The sequence below is a fragment of the Ambystoma mexicanum genome, chromosome 14 (genome assembly GCF_040938575.1).
Source record: "Ambystoma mexicanum isolate Mex_15411 chromosome 14, UKY_AmexF1_1, whole genome shotgun sequence".
Taxonomy (NCBI): domain Eukaryota; kingdom Metazoa; phylum Chordata; class Amphibia; order Caudata; family Ambystomatidae; genus Ambystoma; species Ambystoma mexicanum.
This window is the reverse complement of record NC_090940.1, coordinates 72,711,124-72,725,883: the sequence shown is the minus strand read 5'-3', so window position 1 is coordinate 72,725,883 and position 14,760 is coordinate 72,711,124. Positions and strand designations below refer to the sequence as shown.

At 58.1% G+C, this 14,760-nt stretch overlaps 1 long non-coding RNA gene across 1 annotated transcript in view; it reads right to left on the bottom strand.

Moving 5' to 3' along the window:
- Positions 1-14,529, bottom strand: part of LOC138527423 (uncharacterized) — a 43,728-nt gene extending 29,199 nt beyond the window's left edge. Inside the window, exon 1 of the long non-coding RNA XR_011283922.1 lies at positions 14,134-14,529. This is a non-coding gene — a long non-coding RNA (uncharacterized lncRNA). The remainder of the gene's footprint in view (positions 1-14,133) is intronic.
- Positions 14,530-14,760: the final 231 nt, after the last annotated feature.

Genomic DNA, 14,760 nt, shown 5'->3' with positions numbered 1-14,760 from the left:
GGGTTTGGTTCGGGTGAATTTGCTTTTCTTCTGCAGCTCCGATTTTTCTGCGGGTTGACTGCACTGTGTAGGGTTTCGCTTCAGCTTCCCCCAGGTCGTTTTCTTTAGTCTCATGGTGCTTTTCTGACGCCGTTGCAGGATCTGGTTATGGCGACCTGGTTGGAGCTCTGCATTTCTGCCTCCTCACGCCATGAGCACCAGTCCACGCCCCCGCGGCAACGATAAGATTATCACAAGATGGCCACGCCCTGCTGCCTGATTTCGCTTGTGTACAAAAGACGAAAACTCTGGTAAGGTGCATAGGAAATGGTTGTACGATCGATCAACGTATGGTTAAAAACACATGGCTGAACCATAGGGACAATAATATTTCTGACCGCACCATTCCTTTAACAATAAATGTCTCCAAGGGTTTGATGGTGCGATTCGATTTGGGAGGAATCAGTGAGGGGGTAGGGTCTGACCTCATACACGCATAGACATTAATTGCCCAGGCACTCAACTACTACATGCCTGTTTCTTTTTGGTTTTCCTTGAATCTTGATTGTCCCCGAAACCTTTTTAGTATTTTGATAGGCTGAAGAGTTTGGTTCCACACATTTCCTCTCCAACCTATCATCAGAAAAAGTGCCTGCCACCTGTTCATTCCTCTTCCGATGCGCACAGCATTCATGACACAGAGCAACACCCAGGCTGGGGGATTGCTAGCAACACATTGAGAGTTGTGTTACACAGCATCGCCATCCTCAGTCATCAAGCTCATGCTGCCACCCCCATTGCCACTGGCTCCAGTTTACCTCCACTGGGGTCCTTTGATAAGTGAGGCCCACTTGCAAGGTTCTATATGGTTGCTCTTGCTGGGTTACCTGAACAACTACTTCAAAGAGAATTTATGAAGGTGTTCGCGGGTGGGTCCGACAAACAATGCATAAATAAATAAACCTGGCAATGCACTGAGCAGGAACAGTTCTTGGGTCGCACGCAAGGCCTCACCTGCATACACGACCCGGTTTATTTATTTATGCAGTGTGTGCCAGGTGCATATGCTGATTTATCTATTTAGTTTCTACCGAGCAGACTGTGTTGTGATATGCACTTAGTTATATAGGCCAGACCATTTTTACATGTTTGTCTTTAGGCCACACCTACCAAGTCCTAGACCACGCCCATCCTGCAAGCCACGCCCTTAAAGGAACCGCCCCCCCAATTCCTCACCCCACTTAAACCACTGACTCCAGGTAATTCCATGACAGTAGAGTGGGTGTTACTGTGTCCACATGTAGGAGACATTCACAATTGCAGAGAGGATGTCTCTTTGCCCAGAGTGTACTCCGAAGCATAAATCCCAGTCCTTACACTTTCAGTCAGACACTAAACGCCTCTCCTTTTACGAAGAGACCCTCCCCGCCACAAATTCTCCGAACATTTGCAAGCCTCCCCGTCTGATTACCCTTGTCTGTTTTCCTTTTTTTAGCGTAAGTGCTCGCTTGACTTGCGATCGGTTGATTGTCGTGATAATTCCGTCGTGCACAGTGCACTTATAATCCCGAACGACACTGCATGGGCCTCGAGGCACTCTAAATTGTCAGTGTGCACCCGCTTCTCCCTCAATCACCCCTAATCAATTGCTTTCAATTGAGTTGTGGTTATTTAATAGTTCAAAGGAGAACGCAGATGCCTTCGACCCTGAGCATTCTTGAACCCACACTGCCCTCTTGCGGTGCTGTGCGGCAGTGCAGAGAGGAGAGCACTTGGCTTAGTCTCCTGGGGATCCGTCCACCCACTGTGCTGCACTTCGTGCTTGTGGGCCCGAAGCTGCCTTCTCTGGCAGTGGTGCCACCGGCAGAGGGCAAATGGCGGCTTCTAATGAGCGGACCCGGTATCGGACCGGCAATCGGAGAGTAGGGGAAGCGCGAACACGGGCCCTTTCCTTTCACTTCCATATCTCCAGCTGCGAACAATTTAATGTATTAAAACACACATCTGGAAAGTTGTACTAATATTTTGTTTCCAATAAATGCGGTGGGATAATACCCCTATGGCTTCATAATGTGCAGTCCGCATGACCTCTGCTCGTGAACATCAGAGGGCACGTCCAAGTGGCGGTTATTCCGTTTGTCAAGGCATGACATCTCCTGGAAACGGTGCTTGTAAACATGGCACCGGGGAGGTTTAGGGCAGGCGCCTTCATGGGTGAAACCGGGAGTGATCCATGTATTAGCAGCGTGGGGGTCCTTCGTGCAGGGTGGCAGTGAGTACGGGGGCTTCTGCGCCAAGGGAACTCTCCGCGCAGTGTTCATTGTACACACCAGAGACGTAGGACAGCAGCAACAGATAATATTAATACATAAGTACATAATCCACACCCGAAATCCAAATAAATCTTCCTAACATTGACTATCGTTTTTAGAAATATAAATGGTGCTCCTTTCTTCGACTTTGGAGCTATACAAGGCTGGGCTTTTGATGGCTGGGTTTGGACCTATGGGTTTCAGGGAAACATCTGCCACAGGCGCATTACCCCACTGCGCTATCCTGGCAGCTCTTGTGTGCCACTGCTGCGCGCTTGCGGCCTGCCATCGCTAACACGAGCCAAGTATAGCCCGTTTTCAGGTCTGATCGCTGTATTCCCGCTTTCCTCTGGGCGGCTGAATGTTGGGCAATGACCCCGAAGCTGAAGAACGCCCCGCCGGGGAGTATAACGAACTAGCCCTCGGGGGCATCGCTGGTGCTCGCGGGCGGTAGGGGCAGACCACTGACCCCTTCTGGTTACTTGCATCGCATGCTCACATCAGGCAGCTATGGTGCACATTATATAGCCGGGGCATGCATTGTCCTTGGGCGTGTACTAGCCCGGGTGTAGGGTGCCGTGCTTGGGGTCTCCCCCAGGAGCAGAGAAGGATCTCTCTGTCCCAGACTGTGGCTAGAAGCACAGTCTCCTTGCATGCTTCATAACTAGGGACGGTGCTTGGGTGAGGAGGTAGCGGGGCTGAGGCCTGCCGTCACACCAGGGATGCTCGCCAGCCACCACCCTGTCACTTAGGGAAGGTGCAGGGGGTGGCAGTGCTTGGGTGAGGAGGCAGCGGGACTGAGGCCTGCCGTCACACCAGGGTAGCTCGCCAGCCACCACCCTGTCACTTAGGGAAGGTGCAGGGGGTGGCGGTGCTTAGGTGAGGAGGCAGCGGGACCGAGGCCTGCCGTCACACCAGGGGTGCCAGCCACCACCCTGTCACTTGGGGAATGTGCAGGGGGTGGCAGTGATTGGGTGAGGAGGCAGCGGGACTGAGGCCTGCCGTCACACCAGGGGTGCCAGCCACCACCCTGTCCCTTAGGGAAGGTGCAGGGGGTGGCAGTGCTTGGGTGAGGAGGGAGCGGGACTGAGGTCTGCCATCACACCACGGATGCTCGCCAGCCACCACCCTGTCACTTAGGAAAGGTGCAGGGGTGGCAGTGCTTGGGTGATGAGCCAGGGGGACTGAGGCCTGCCGTCACACCAGGGGTGCTCGCCAGCCACCACCCTGTCACTTAGGGAAGGTGCAGGGGGTGGCGGTGCTTGGGTGAGGAGGCAGCGGGACTGAGGCCTGCCGTCACACCAGGGGTGCTAGCCACCACCCTGTCCCTTAGGGAAGGTGCAGGGGGTGGCAGTGCTTGGGTGAGGAGGGAGCGGGACTGAGGCCTGCCGTCACACCAGGGGTGCCAGCTACCACCCTGTCACTTGGGGAAGGTGCAGGGGGTGGCGGTGCTTGGTGAGGAGGCAGTGGGACTGAGGCCTGACGTCACACCGGGGATGCTCGCCAGTCACCACCCTGTCACTTAGGGAAGGTGCAGGGGGTGGCGGTGCTTGGGTGAGGAGGAGGCAGCGGGACCGAGGCCTGCCGTCACACCAGGGGTGCCAGCCACCACCCTGTCACTTAGGGAAGGTGCAGGGGGTAGCGGTGCTTGGGTGAGGAGGCAACGGGACTGAGGCCAGCCGTCACACCAGGGGTGCTCGCCAGCCACCACCCTGTCACTTGGGGAAGGTGCAGGGGGTGGCGGTGCTTGGGTGAGGAGGAGGCAGCCAGACCGAGGCCTGCCGTCACACCAAGGGTGCCAGCCACCACCCTGTCACTTAGGGAAGGTGCAGGGGGTGGCGGTGCTTGGGTGAGGAGGCAGCGGGACCGAGGCCTGCCCTCACACCTGGGGGGCCATCTACCAACCTGTCATTTAGGGAAGGTGCAGGGGTTGGCGGTGCTTGGGTGAGGAGGCAGCGGGACTGATGCCTGCCATCACACCAGGGATGCTCGCCAGCCACCACCCTGTCACTTGGGGAAGGTGCAGGGGGTGGCGGTGCTTGGGTGAGGAGGAGGCAGCCAGACCGAGGCCTGCCGTCACACCAAGGGTGCCAGCCACCACCCTGTCACTTAGGGAAGGTGCAGGGGGTGGCGGTGCTTGGGTGAGGAGGCAGCGGGACTGAGGCCTGCCATCACACCAGGGATGCTCGCCGGCCACCACCCTGTCACTTGGGGAAGGTGCAGGGGGTGGCGGAGCTTGGGTGAGGAGACTGATTTATCTATTTCGTTTCTACCGAGCAGACTGTGTTGTGATATGCACTTAGTTATATAGGCCAGACCATTTTCACACCAGGGAAAATGGCCTGCCGTCACACCAGGGGTGCCAGCCACTACCCTGTCACTTAGGGAAGGTGCAGGGGTGGCGGTGCTTGGGTGAGGAGCCAGCGGGACTGAGTCCTGCCGTCACACCAGGGATGCTCGCCACCACCCTGTCACTTGGGGAAGGTGCAGGGGGTGGCGCTGCTTGGGTGAGGAGCCAGCGGGACTGAGGGCTGCCGTCACACCAGGGATGCTCGCCAGCCATCACCCTGTCACTTGGGGAAGGTGCAGGGAGTTGCAGTGCTTGGGTGAGGAGCCAGGGGGACTGAGGCCTGCCGTCACACCAGGGGTGCCAGCCACCACCCTGTCACTTAGGGAAGATGCAGGGGGTAGCGGTGCTTGGGTGAGGAGCCAGCGGGACTGAGGCCTGCCATCACACCAGGGATGCTCGCCAGCCACCACCCTGTCACTTAGGGAATGTGCAGGGGTGGCAGTGCTTGGGTGAGGAGCCAGCGGGACTGAGGCTTGCCGTCACACCAGGGGTTCCAGCCACCACCCTGTCACTTAGGGAAGGTGCAGGGGGTGGCGGTGCTTGGGCGAGGAGGCAGTGGGACTGAGGCCTGTCGTCACACCAGGGATGCTCGCCAGCCACCACCCTGTCACTTAGGCAAGGTGCAGGGGGTGGCGGTGCTTGGGTGAGGAGGCAGCGGGACTGAGGCCAGCCGTCACACCAGGGGTGCTCGCCAGCCACCACCCTGTCACTTGGGGAAGGTGCAGGGGGTGGCGGTGCTTGGGTGAGGAGGAGGCAGCCAGACCGAGGCCTGCCGTCACACCAAGGGTGCCAGCCACCACCCTGTCACTTAGGAAAGGTGCAGGGGGTGGCGGTGCTTGGGTGAGGAGGCAGCGGGACCGAGGCCTGCCGTCACACCTGGGGGGCCAGCTACCAACCTGTCATTTAGGGAAGGTGCAGGGGTTGGCGGTGCTTGGGTGAGGAGGCAGCGGGACTGATGCCTGCCATCACACCAGGGATGCTCGCCGGCCACCACCCTGTCACTTGGGGAAGGTGCAGGGGGTGGCGGTGCTTGGGTGAGGAGACTGATTTATCTATTTAGTTTCTACCGAGCAGACTGTGTTGTGATATGCACTTAGTTATATAGGCCAGACCATTTTCACACCAGGGAAAATGGCCTGCCGTCACACCAGGGGGGCCAGCCACCACCCTGTCACTTAGGGAAGGTGCAGGGGGTGGCGGTGCTTGGTGAGGAGGCAGCGGGACTGAGGCCTGCCGTCACACCAGGGGTGCTCGACAGCCACCACCCTGTCACTTGGGGAAGGTGCAGGGGGTGGCGGTGCTTGGGTGAGGAGGCAGCGGGACCGAGGCCTGCCGTCACACCAGAGGGGCCAGCTACCAACCTGTCACTTAGGGAAGGTGCAGGGGGTGGCGGTGCTTGGTGAGGAGGCAGCGAGGCCTGCCGTCACACCAGGGATGCTCGCCAGCCACCACCTTGTCACTTGGGGAAGGTGCAGGGGGTGGCGGTGATTGGGTGAGGAGGCAGCGGGACCGAGCCCTGCCGTCACACCAGGGGTGCCAGCTACCAAGCTGTCACTTAGGGAAGGTGCAGGGGGTGGCGGTGCTTGGGTGAGGAGGCAGCAGGACCCAGGCCTGCCGTCACACCAGGGATGCTCGCCAGCCATCACCCTGTCACTTGGGGAAGGTGCAGGGGGTTGCAGTGCTTGGGTGAGGAGGCAGCAGGACCCAGGCCTGCCGTCACACCAGGGTGCCAGCCACCACCCTGTCACTTGGGGAAGGTGCAGGGGGTGGTGGTGCTTGGGTGAGGAGGCAGCGGGACTGAGGCCTGCCGTCACACCAGGGGTGCTCGACAGCCACCACCCTGTCACTTGGGGAAGGTGCAGGGGGTGGCGGTGCTTGGGTGAGGAGGCAGTGGGACCGAGGCCGCCGTCACACCAGGGGTCCTCGCCAGCCACCACCCTGTCACTTAGGGAAGGTGCAGGGGGTGGCGGTGCTTGGGTGAGAAGGCAGCGGGACTGAGGCCTACCGTCACACCAGGGGTGCTCGCCAGCCACCACCCTGTCACTTAGGGAAGGTGCAGGGGGTGACGGTGCTTGGGTGAGGAGGCAGCGGGACCGAAGCCTGCCGTCACACCAGGGGTGCTCGCCCGCCACCACCCTGTCACTTGGGGAAGGTGCAGGGGGTGGCGGTGCTTGGGTGAGGAGGAGGCAGCCGGAACGAGGTCTGCCGTCACACCAGGGGTGCTCTCCAGCCACCACCTTGTCACTTAGGGAAGGTGCAGGGGGTGGCGGTGCTTGGGTGAGGAGGAAGCGGGACTGAGGCCTGCCGTCACGCCAGGGATGCTCGCCAGCCACCACCTTGTCACAAGGTGCAGGGGGTGGCGGTGCTTGGGTGAGGAGGCAGCGGGACCGAGGCCTGCCGTCACACCAGGGGTGCTCGCCAGCCACCACCATGTCTCTTAGGGAATGTGCAGGGGGTGGCGGTGCTTGGGTGAGGAGGCAGCGGGACCGAGGCCTGCCGTCACACCAGGGGTGCTCGCCAGCAACCACCCTGTCACAAGGTGCAGGGGGTGGCGGTGCTTGGGTGAGGAGGCAGCGGGACCGAGGCCTGCCGTCACACCAGGAGTGCTCGCCAGCCGCCACCCTGTCACAAGGTGCAGGGGGTGGCGGTGCTTGGGTGAGGAGGCAGTGGGACCGAGGCCGCCGTCACACCAGGGGTCCTCGCCAGCCACCACCCTGTCACTTAGGGAAGGTGCAGGGGGTGGCGGTGCTTGGGTGAGAAGGCAGCGGGACTGAGGCCTACCGTCACACCAGGGGTGCTCCCCAGCCACCACCCTGTCACTTAGGGAAGGTGCAGGGGGTGACGGTGCTTGGGTGAGGAGGCAGCGGGACCGAAGCCTGCCGTCACACCAGGGGTGCTCGCCCGCCACCACCCTGTCACTTGGGGAAGGTGCAGGGGGTGACGGTGCTTGGGTGAGGAGGCAGCTGGACCGAGGCATGCCGTCACACCAGGGGTGCTCGCCAGCCACCACCTTGTCACTTAGGGAAGGTGCAGGGGGTGACGGTGCATGGGTGAGGAGGCAGCGGACCGAGCCCTGCCGTCATACCAGGGGTGCCAGCTACCAAGCTGTCACTTAGGGAAGGTGCAGGGGGTGGCGGTGCTTGGGTGAGGAGGCAGCAGGACCCAGGCCTGCCGTCACACCAGGGATGCTCGCCAGCCATCACCCTGTCACTTGGGGAAGGTGCAGGGGGTTGCAGTGCTTGGGTGAGGAGGCAGCAGGACCCAGGCCTGCCGTCACACCAGGGTGCCAGCCACCACCCTGTCACTTGGGGAAGGTGCAGGGGGTGGTGGTGCTTGGGTGAGGAGGCAGCGGGACTGAGGCCTGCCGTCACACCAGGGGTGCTCGACAGCCACCACCCTGTCACTTGGGGAAGGTGCAGGGGGAGGCGGTGCTTGGGTGAGAAGGCAGTGGGACCGAGGCCGCCGTCACACCAGGGGTCCTCGCCAGCCACCACCCTGTCACTTAGGGAAGGTGCAGGGGGTGGCGGTGCTTGGGTGAGAAGGCAGCGGGACTGAGGCCTACCGTCACACCAGGGGTGCTCGCCAGCCACCACCCTGTCACTTAGGGAAGGTGCAGGGGGTGACGGTGCTTGGGTGAGGAGGCAGCGGGACCGAAGCCTGCCGTCACACCAGGGGTGCTCGCCCGCCACCACCCTGTCACTTGGGGAAGGTGCAGGGGGTGGCGGTGCTTGGGTGAGGAGGAGGCAGCCGGAACGAGGTCTGCCGTCACACCAGGGGTGCTCTCCAGCCACCACCTTGTCACTTAGGGAAGGTGCAGGGGGTGGCGGTGCTTGGGTGAGGAGGAAGCGGGACTGAGGCCTGCCGTCACGCCAGGGATGCTCGCCAGCCACCACCTTGTCACAAGGTGCAGGGGGTGGCGGTGCTTGGGTGAGGAGGCAGCGGGACCGAGGCCTGCCGTCACACCAGGGGTGCTCGCCAGCCACCACCATGTCTCTTAGGGAATGTGCAGGGGGTGGCGGTGCTTGGGTGAGGAGGCAGCGGGACCGAGGCCTGCCGTCACACCAGGGGTGCTCGCCAGCAACCACCCTGTCACAAGGTGCAGGGGGTGGCGGTGCTTGGGTGAGGAGGCAGCGGGACCGAGGCCTGCCGTCACACCAGGAGTGCTCGCCAGCCACCACCCTGTCACAAGGTGCAGGGGGTGGCGGTGCTTGGGTGAGGAGGCAGTGGGACCGAGGCCGCCGTCACACCAGGGGTCCTCGCCAGCCACCACCCTGTCACTTAGGGAAGGTGCAGGGGGTGGCGGTGCTTGGGTGAGAAGGCAGCGGGACTGAGGCCTACCGTCACACCAGGGGTGCTCGCCAGCCACCACCCTGTCACTTAGGGAAGGTGCAGGGGGTGACGGTGCTTGGGTGAGGAGGCAGCGGGACCGAAGCCTGCCGTCACACCAGGGGTGCTCGCCCGCCACCACCCTGTCACTTGGGGAAGGTGCAGGGGGTGACGGTGCTTGGGTGAGGAGGCAGCTGGACCGAGGCATGCCGTCACACCAGGGGTGCTCGCCAGCCACCACCTTGTCACTTAGGGAAGGTGCAGGGGGTGACGGTGCTTGGGTGAGGAGGCAGCGGGACTGAGGCCTGCCGTCACAACAGGGATGCTCGCCACCCACCACCCTGTCATTCCTCCTACGGTTCTCTCAAGAGAGCAGCGGGTGGAGCGCGCACCTTTGTCCGGAATTTTTGGATGGTGGGGGGGGGGGGTGTAAGAGATCCCACCGCCGATGCCACTGACCCGCATATCACAGGCCGTTCATCCGAACAACAAACGCTGGGCCGAAAAAATCACACAGCCGAGAGCCAAAACGTCCATGGGACGCATTTCAGAGCTGTGCTTTGTGGTCTCTCCCGAAAAGCCACGTGGGCGAAAAGTGGGGGCTCCCTGGTGTCAAGGGCTGCATTGTGGGTTGCATGAAACGATCAGATTGTACGTACATTTCACGGCGGGTGTCTTTCTTCTTTGTTCGTTCTGTCTTTTGGAATAACCCACATGTATTGAGTGTTTCAGACATGCCTGATGCTATTCCAGAATAATGGGGAATTGGCGCGTTCGGGTCTTCTCGGCGCTATGGTGCAGTGGAAATGTGCCTGAGGGGAGCCGTTGTGGGATCTTCCTGAGAACGTGCATCCATGGAGAATGACTGTGGAGCTGGCATAGTGTACCCGGGGTGCCATCGGCGCTCCATGAGAAATGACGCTATGAAAGTAGGGCTCTGGCTTTGGAACCAGTTGCCCTGTGCTGTGGCTGTGTGGGGAAATGGTTCCCTGGGAAAACACACGCCTGCTGTGCCTCTCGAAGAATGTGCACACTGGGCTCGGAAGCGAGTCGTTGCTAAAGTGTGAGCTCAGGAAGCACGTTTGTGGCAACAGGCTCGTGTGCACACAGGAAGCGAGCCAACGCCCGGACTGCATGGCCATGTGCACGCGCTAGCAGCGCGGTAGCATCTCTCGGCTGGTGCATGGGGTGCAGCGCAGGAGGTCAGCGGACACGTGTTCTGTGGATCCATTGCGCCTAGAATCCGCTCAGTCGCGGCTCTATTGGGCGTCCTCATTTTTCCTGTGGACGAGCCCACGGCTTCCTTCTCCCACTTTCAGCAGGACTCGGGTGTATGCTTGTTGAATGCACCGTGCACCTCGCATGTGCCGACTGCACACACTCTTCCTCTCTGCCTTGTGCACCGTGGGTGGCCAGATGTGATAGTTCATATTTCTAAGGGTGCCCCGTTCTGGGGTGATTGCTGGGGGGAATCCTGTGAGTGTAAATCAATGCATGGGACGTTGCATCGCCAGAACCGCACACGGAAAAGTCCTTGTGACTTATGTGCTAAAGTCAATGTGCAAAAAGTTGCGTGCATCCTTGCCCCCTGCACTGTGTCCAGACCCCGGGGTCGCCCTCTATGCAAATCTTGGTCTCGTTCAGAAGTCGCATCCCTTTTACTAAAGCGCTGTATGGATTTTTCCGGAGAGGCGATTCTATGCAAATGCGCCACGTATTCCAGACCGGCATAATAAAAGTGACGGTTTGACAGTATTGACAGCATTAATAGTGTGTGTTTGAACACAGCGCTTTTAGACAGCTACCCAATGAGCAATAAAGGCCCCTCTACAATATTTCAAATAATCGGCATGGCTCTTTTATGCGTCCTTTTCTTTATACCTGCACATCGATCCGGCCCCGAAGGCCAGAGTCATTTTCAAGCAAAAACCTCGGCCATCATTTAAGCCGCTGCCAATAACGGCTTAAAAACCTTTTTCCGATGGCTTTTAATTAATTGCAGTGAAAGATTCAGGAGGCTGGGTGCTCGGGGAAAGGTTAATCCCTTCTGCGGGGCCGGCTAGGGAGTCACCGGGCAGCCAGGGGTGGGTGGACAGGGAGCTAAAAGAGGCACTGGAAATAATGTTCAAAGTGGCCCCATATTACACGTTCAGAAAATACAACCTTTTCCCTATGGGAACATTTGAAAATAGCACACAAAAGAGGCCAAGGGTGTGCAGAGGCCTATCGGGAAATCTCCAGAGATCCCTATAGGCCAGTCCTCCACTGCGGGCAGCCTCACGCCAAAGATCGCATCGATCGGCTCCCCTGCACTGGGCTTACCTTAAAGGCTACCGCGAGAGCTGGGGTAGTATATGGGGGGACGCTTAGCAACACACGAACCTCTCCGGGGAAGCCCTTCCAGTCTTGCACGCCACAGTCCCGTCCCCAAGCCTCGTGGCCCAGTTAAGAGAGAGAGGCAGTCGAAATCGCGCTGGTTTTCTTAAACCTTCGTAAGCTCAAATGGCCAATTGCCGCCAGAAAGGGGTGTGCGCTCTGGAGCTCCAGTGGCTCCGAGGACGCCGGGGAGAATATCTAGGAACCGCAGAACACGCTCGCGGTGATCGGGGAAAGGTGTCTTCTTGGCTCTGCTGTCAAAGGCAGGAAAAGGCATTTTTTATAATGAAATGGAGATCGTGAGTGTGCCCCGATTACCGACCTGCCTTCTTAAACTGTTGCACGAAGAAGGCTTTTCCTTTCTTTTTGGGTTGGCAAAAAATGTGTCCCGACTGGAACGGAGCCCTTTGATATCTATGGGGGGGGGGGTTATGTATCTGTTGATAAAAGCGACCGCACTACTGTGTGAAAATGAATAAAAGCAATATGTTTAGCAATAGCACACACATTCACAAAATCCGTAAAAAAAAACTCGTAGAAAAAATGTCCTTCCGCGGCGCGGACACTGGGTTTCTACAGCTTGTTTTGCATAGAAATTAAATGACTATGCTTTATTTCATTTTAAAAGACGGTTCCGTATATTTTACAAACATCTCCTGACCAGTTTAGCTAGATTACAGTCCCACTGCTGCCGAGGTCACGCAGAGTTCACCCCTGGGGAGCTGCCATTAACGTTCGTTAAAGCCCCCTCCACGCACACCCATTAACCAACATTTTACCCAAATGAAAAAAACGTGTTTTAGCAAAGCCGAGCCCTCAAACACAGAAGACGGAGGAAAGCATGAAATAAACGACAATGAAACTTCGTACAGAAAAAAAGGTTTTGATCGAGGCGAAAAGTTGGTGGAGCAAGACGAAAATGAGAAGAGACTCACACTTGGTGTGATGTGCTGCTTATGTGTAAAATAAAATTCTGGGCTCTTTGAAAAAGGATTGCTCAAACTGAAGCCCTGGAAGTAGGTGGGGTGTATGCACAGATCATGTTCTAGCCATGTTTGTAAATATATATATATATATATATATATATATATGGCGCATCCTTTTCTCTTCTGATAAATCCAGCGTGGTTGTTAGCATCGTTCTTTTCGTGCGGCAGCCACGATTGTTCAAGGTTCAAAATGAGCAAATATGAAAACCACTTTGGAAACTCGTGCAAAATAGATTAACCCGGGGACATCCCATTTCGAAACACTCACATTGAAATGGGATAAGAAAAGCCCGAGAGCGGAGCGCCCCGTCCTGTTAAGCCGGGTGCGCCTCTCAGGTGCAGGGGTTAAGAGGGCGCTTTCCCAGTGGAACTGGGCACCAGCACAGCTGGCCAACCTGGGGTTTTCGGAACTGCGCGCGAATTGTGCTGACATGAATGGACTTTTAGGGTTTTTCACGTATGAATAGGACGTCGAGCCGGTCTCGGCGGGCATTTAAGAATGTTGCTTTAAACTCCTCACTGGCGTAGGGCTGCCAGCTTTTGGCAGCGTGAGCTTGTTTTTTTTTTCACGGCAGGCTGTGTTGGATTTGTGGTGTGTCGGCTCCCTCCCCTGGCTGCCCGGTGCTCGGGATGCAGCCAGCATGTCCCTCCTGCCGCAGAGATGCGATGCCCCCCCCCTTCCCTGCCTGGCCTTGTATTTTTTATCCTGGAACCGATCCTGTGATGGGTCGCGCATCTGGGCCATGGGGTTCGGGGGCCTCACCCCGGGGTGACCCCAAACGTGACACCGTAAGAGGTCTTTTCACGTCTGCAGAAGTAATTTGCAGCCGCTGTCACGGAAACAGAGAAATCTCTTCTCAGTCCGGTGGGTTCCTCCACTGCCCTCACCAATCCCAGTTCCTAACCGGGCACCTAATCCCACACCCTCAATCTATCGTGCGGCACCGACGAAACGACCTGCATTCTCCACCACAAAGCGCTCCTACCCGAGCACCGGCTTGCATCGCCCCATAGCTGTGTACCCCCCCTCCCCTGCCCCCCACCCCAGCCTCACAAAGACCGAAATCCGTCTGCTTAAACGCAGAACTTTACCCGGACATCACAGCACAGAATTTACAAGCGGTGTCTGCGATGGACAAAGCTTTCCTAACCCCCCCAATCACCGCGACACATCTGGGGTTAAGTGCGGGTCACCGAACCCGCCAGCAACCACTGAAGACCATCGAACATAAGCCAGAAAGGGGGCATTCCCCGTTCACACGCCGTGGGGGGGGGGGGGGGGTACGAGCAATTCAATATATAGCACCGTTTATAGAGGAGATTATTTGGGGCCAGGGTTATCGATGTAACAATAAATACTTTCAAATTATATGAGTTACAATCGCCTATGTTATGGCTGCTATGGACTGCTCCGGGGTCCTTTGTATCAGGGCACACGCCGTGTGCAAGCTGTGCTTCAACCCGCACGCCCACAATGGCACAGCACTGGCTCCACGGTCGCTGCTCTTTTCCGGATGAATGAATTATCTATTTGCAGAAACGTGTTTTTATTTTAACTCGGAACCCGCGCACATGGTGCTTCTCCCTCGGACGGAGCGCAGGAGCCGGATGCGCCGCCGAGATAGCGCTGTGGCTGTTAAACAAACACAGCCAGCACTTTACACGCCCTGCCTCTCCCCAGAGGATTAAACCTGCGCAGCCAGTGACATTAAAAGTGTAAAACACCAAGGCCACCGAAGCGACGTCCCCTCCCACCCTCCTCACATGCAACGTGAGAGTCTGCAGCTCCGTGGTGTACTCACCCCAGCTATTCCCGGGAAGACGGCCCCAGGGGTCGGGTGCAATGCAGGGGATCCGCGCCTCCTCTCCTCCCCGGCTCGGCTCTGTGTGATGAAGCGGGTGCCACCACGCGGCCCTGACCCCTGCACTAGTGTCCGCGGATCCCAGGCTGCTTTGCCGCAGACAGCGCCTTATGACGGCTCATTTAATCAAACTGTTTAATTGCTCCAGTAATCACGGTCATCATCACAGGTACTCAATCAGTCTTCATTTTGGAAGATTTTTATTGACCTCGAGAGCCTATTTCCCGTGCCCATTAAATCGCGGGCAGTGCCTCGGTGTGTGCAGTTCTGCGTGGCATGCATTCGTAGGCAGCAAGCACGCGGGCCGCTTTTGTCACATTTTAACGTAGTCGCAAAACCCGAGGATCATTAAAACCAAACAAAACACAAGACAGCGCACCCTCCCATCCCCCACCATTTCCCCCCTTCTCGCCACGGCACAGGACAGCTGAACCCAGACTCATCTGGAAGCAAAAGACCCAATCCTGAGAGGGAAAGAGGGAGACGGTTTTAAAATTTGGTGCCTTTTTGTGACTGAGGCCGTGACCACGGTAGAGGGGGTAAAGGGCCGAACACGCTGGCTGCCAT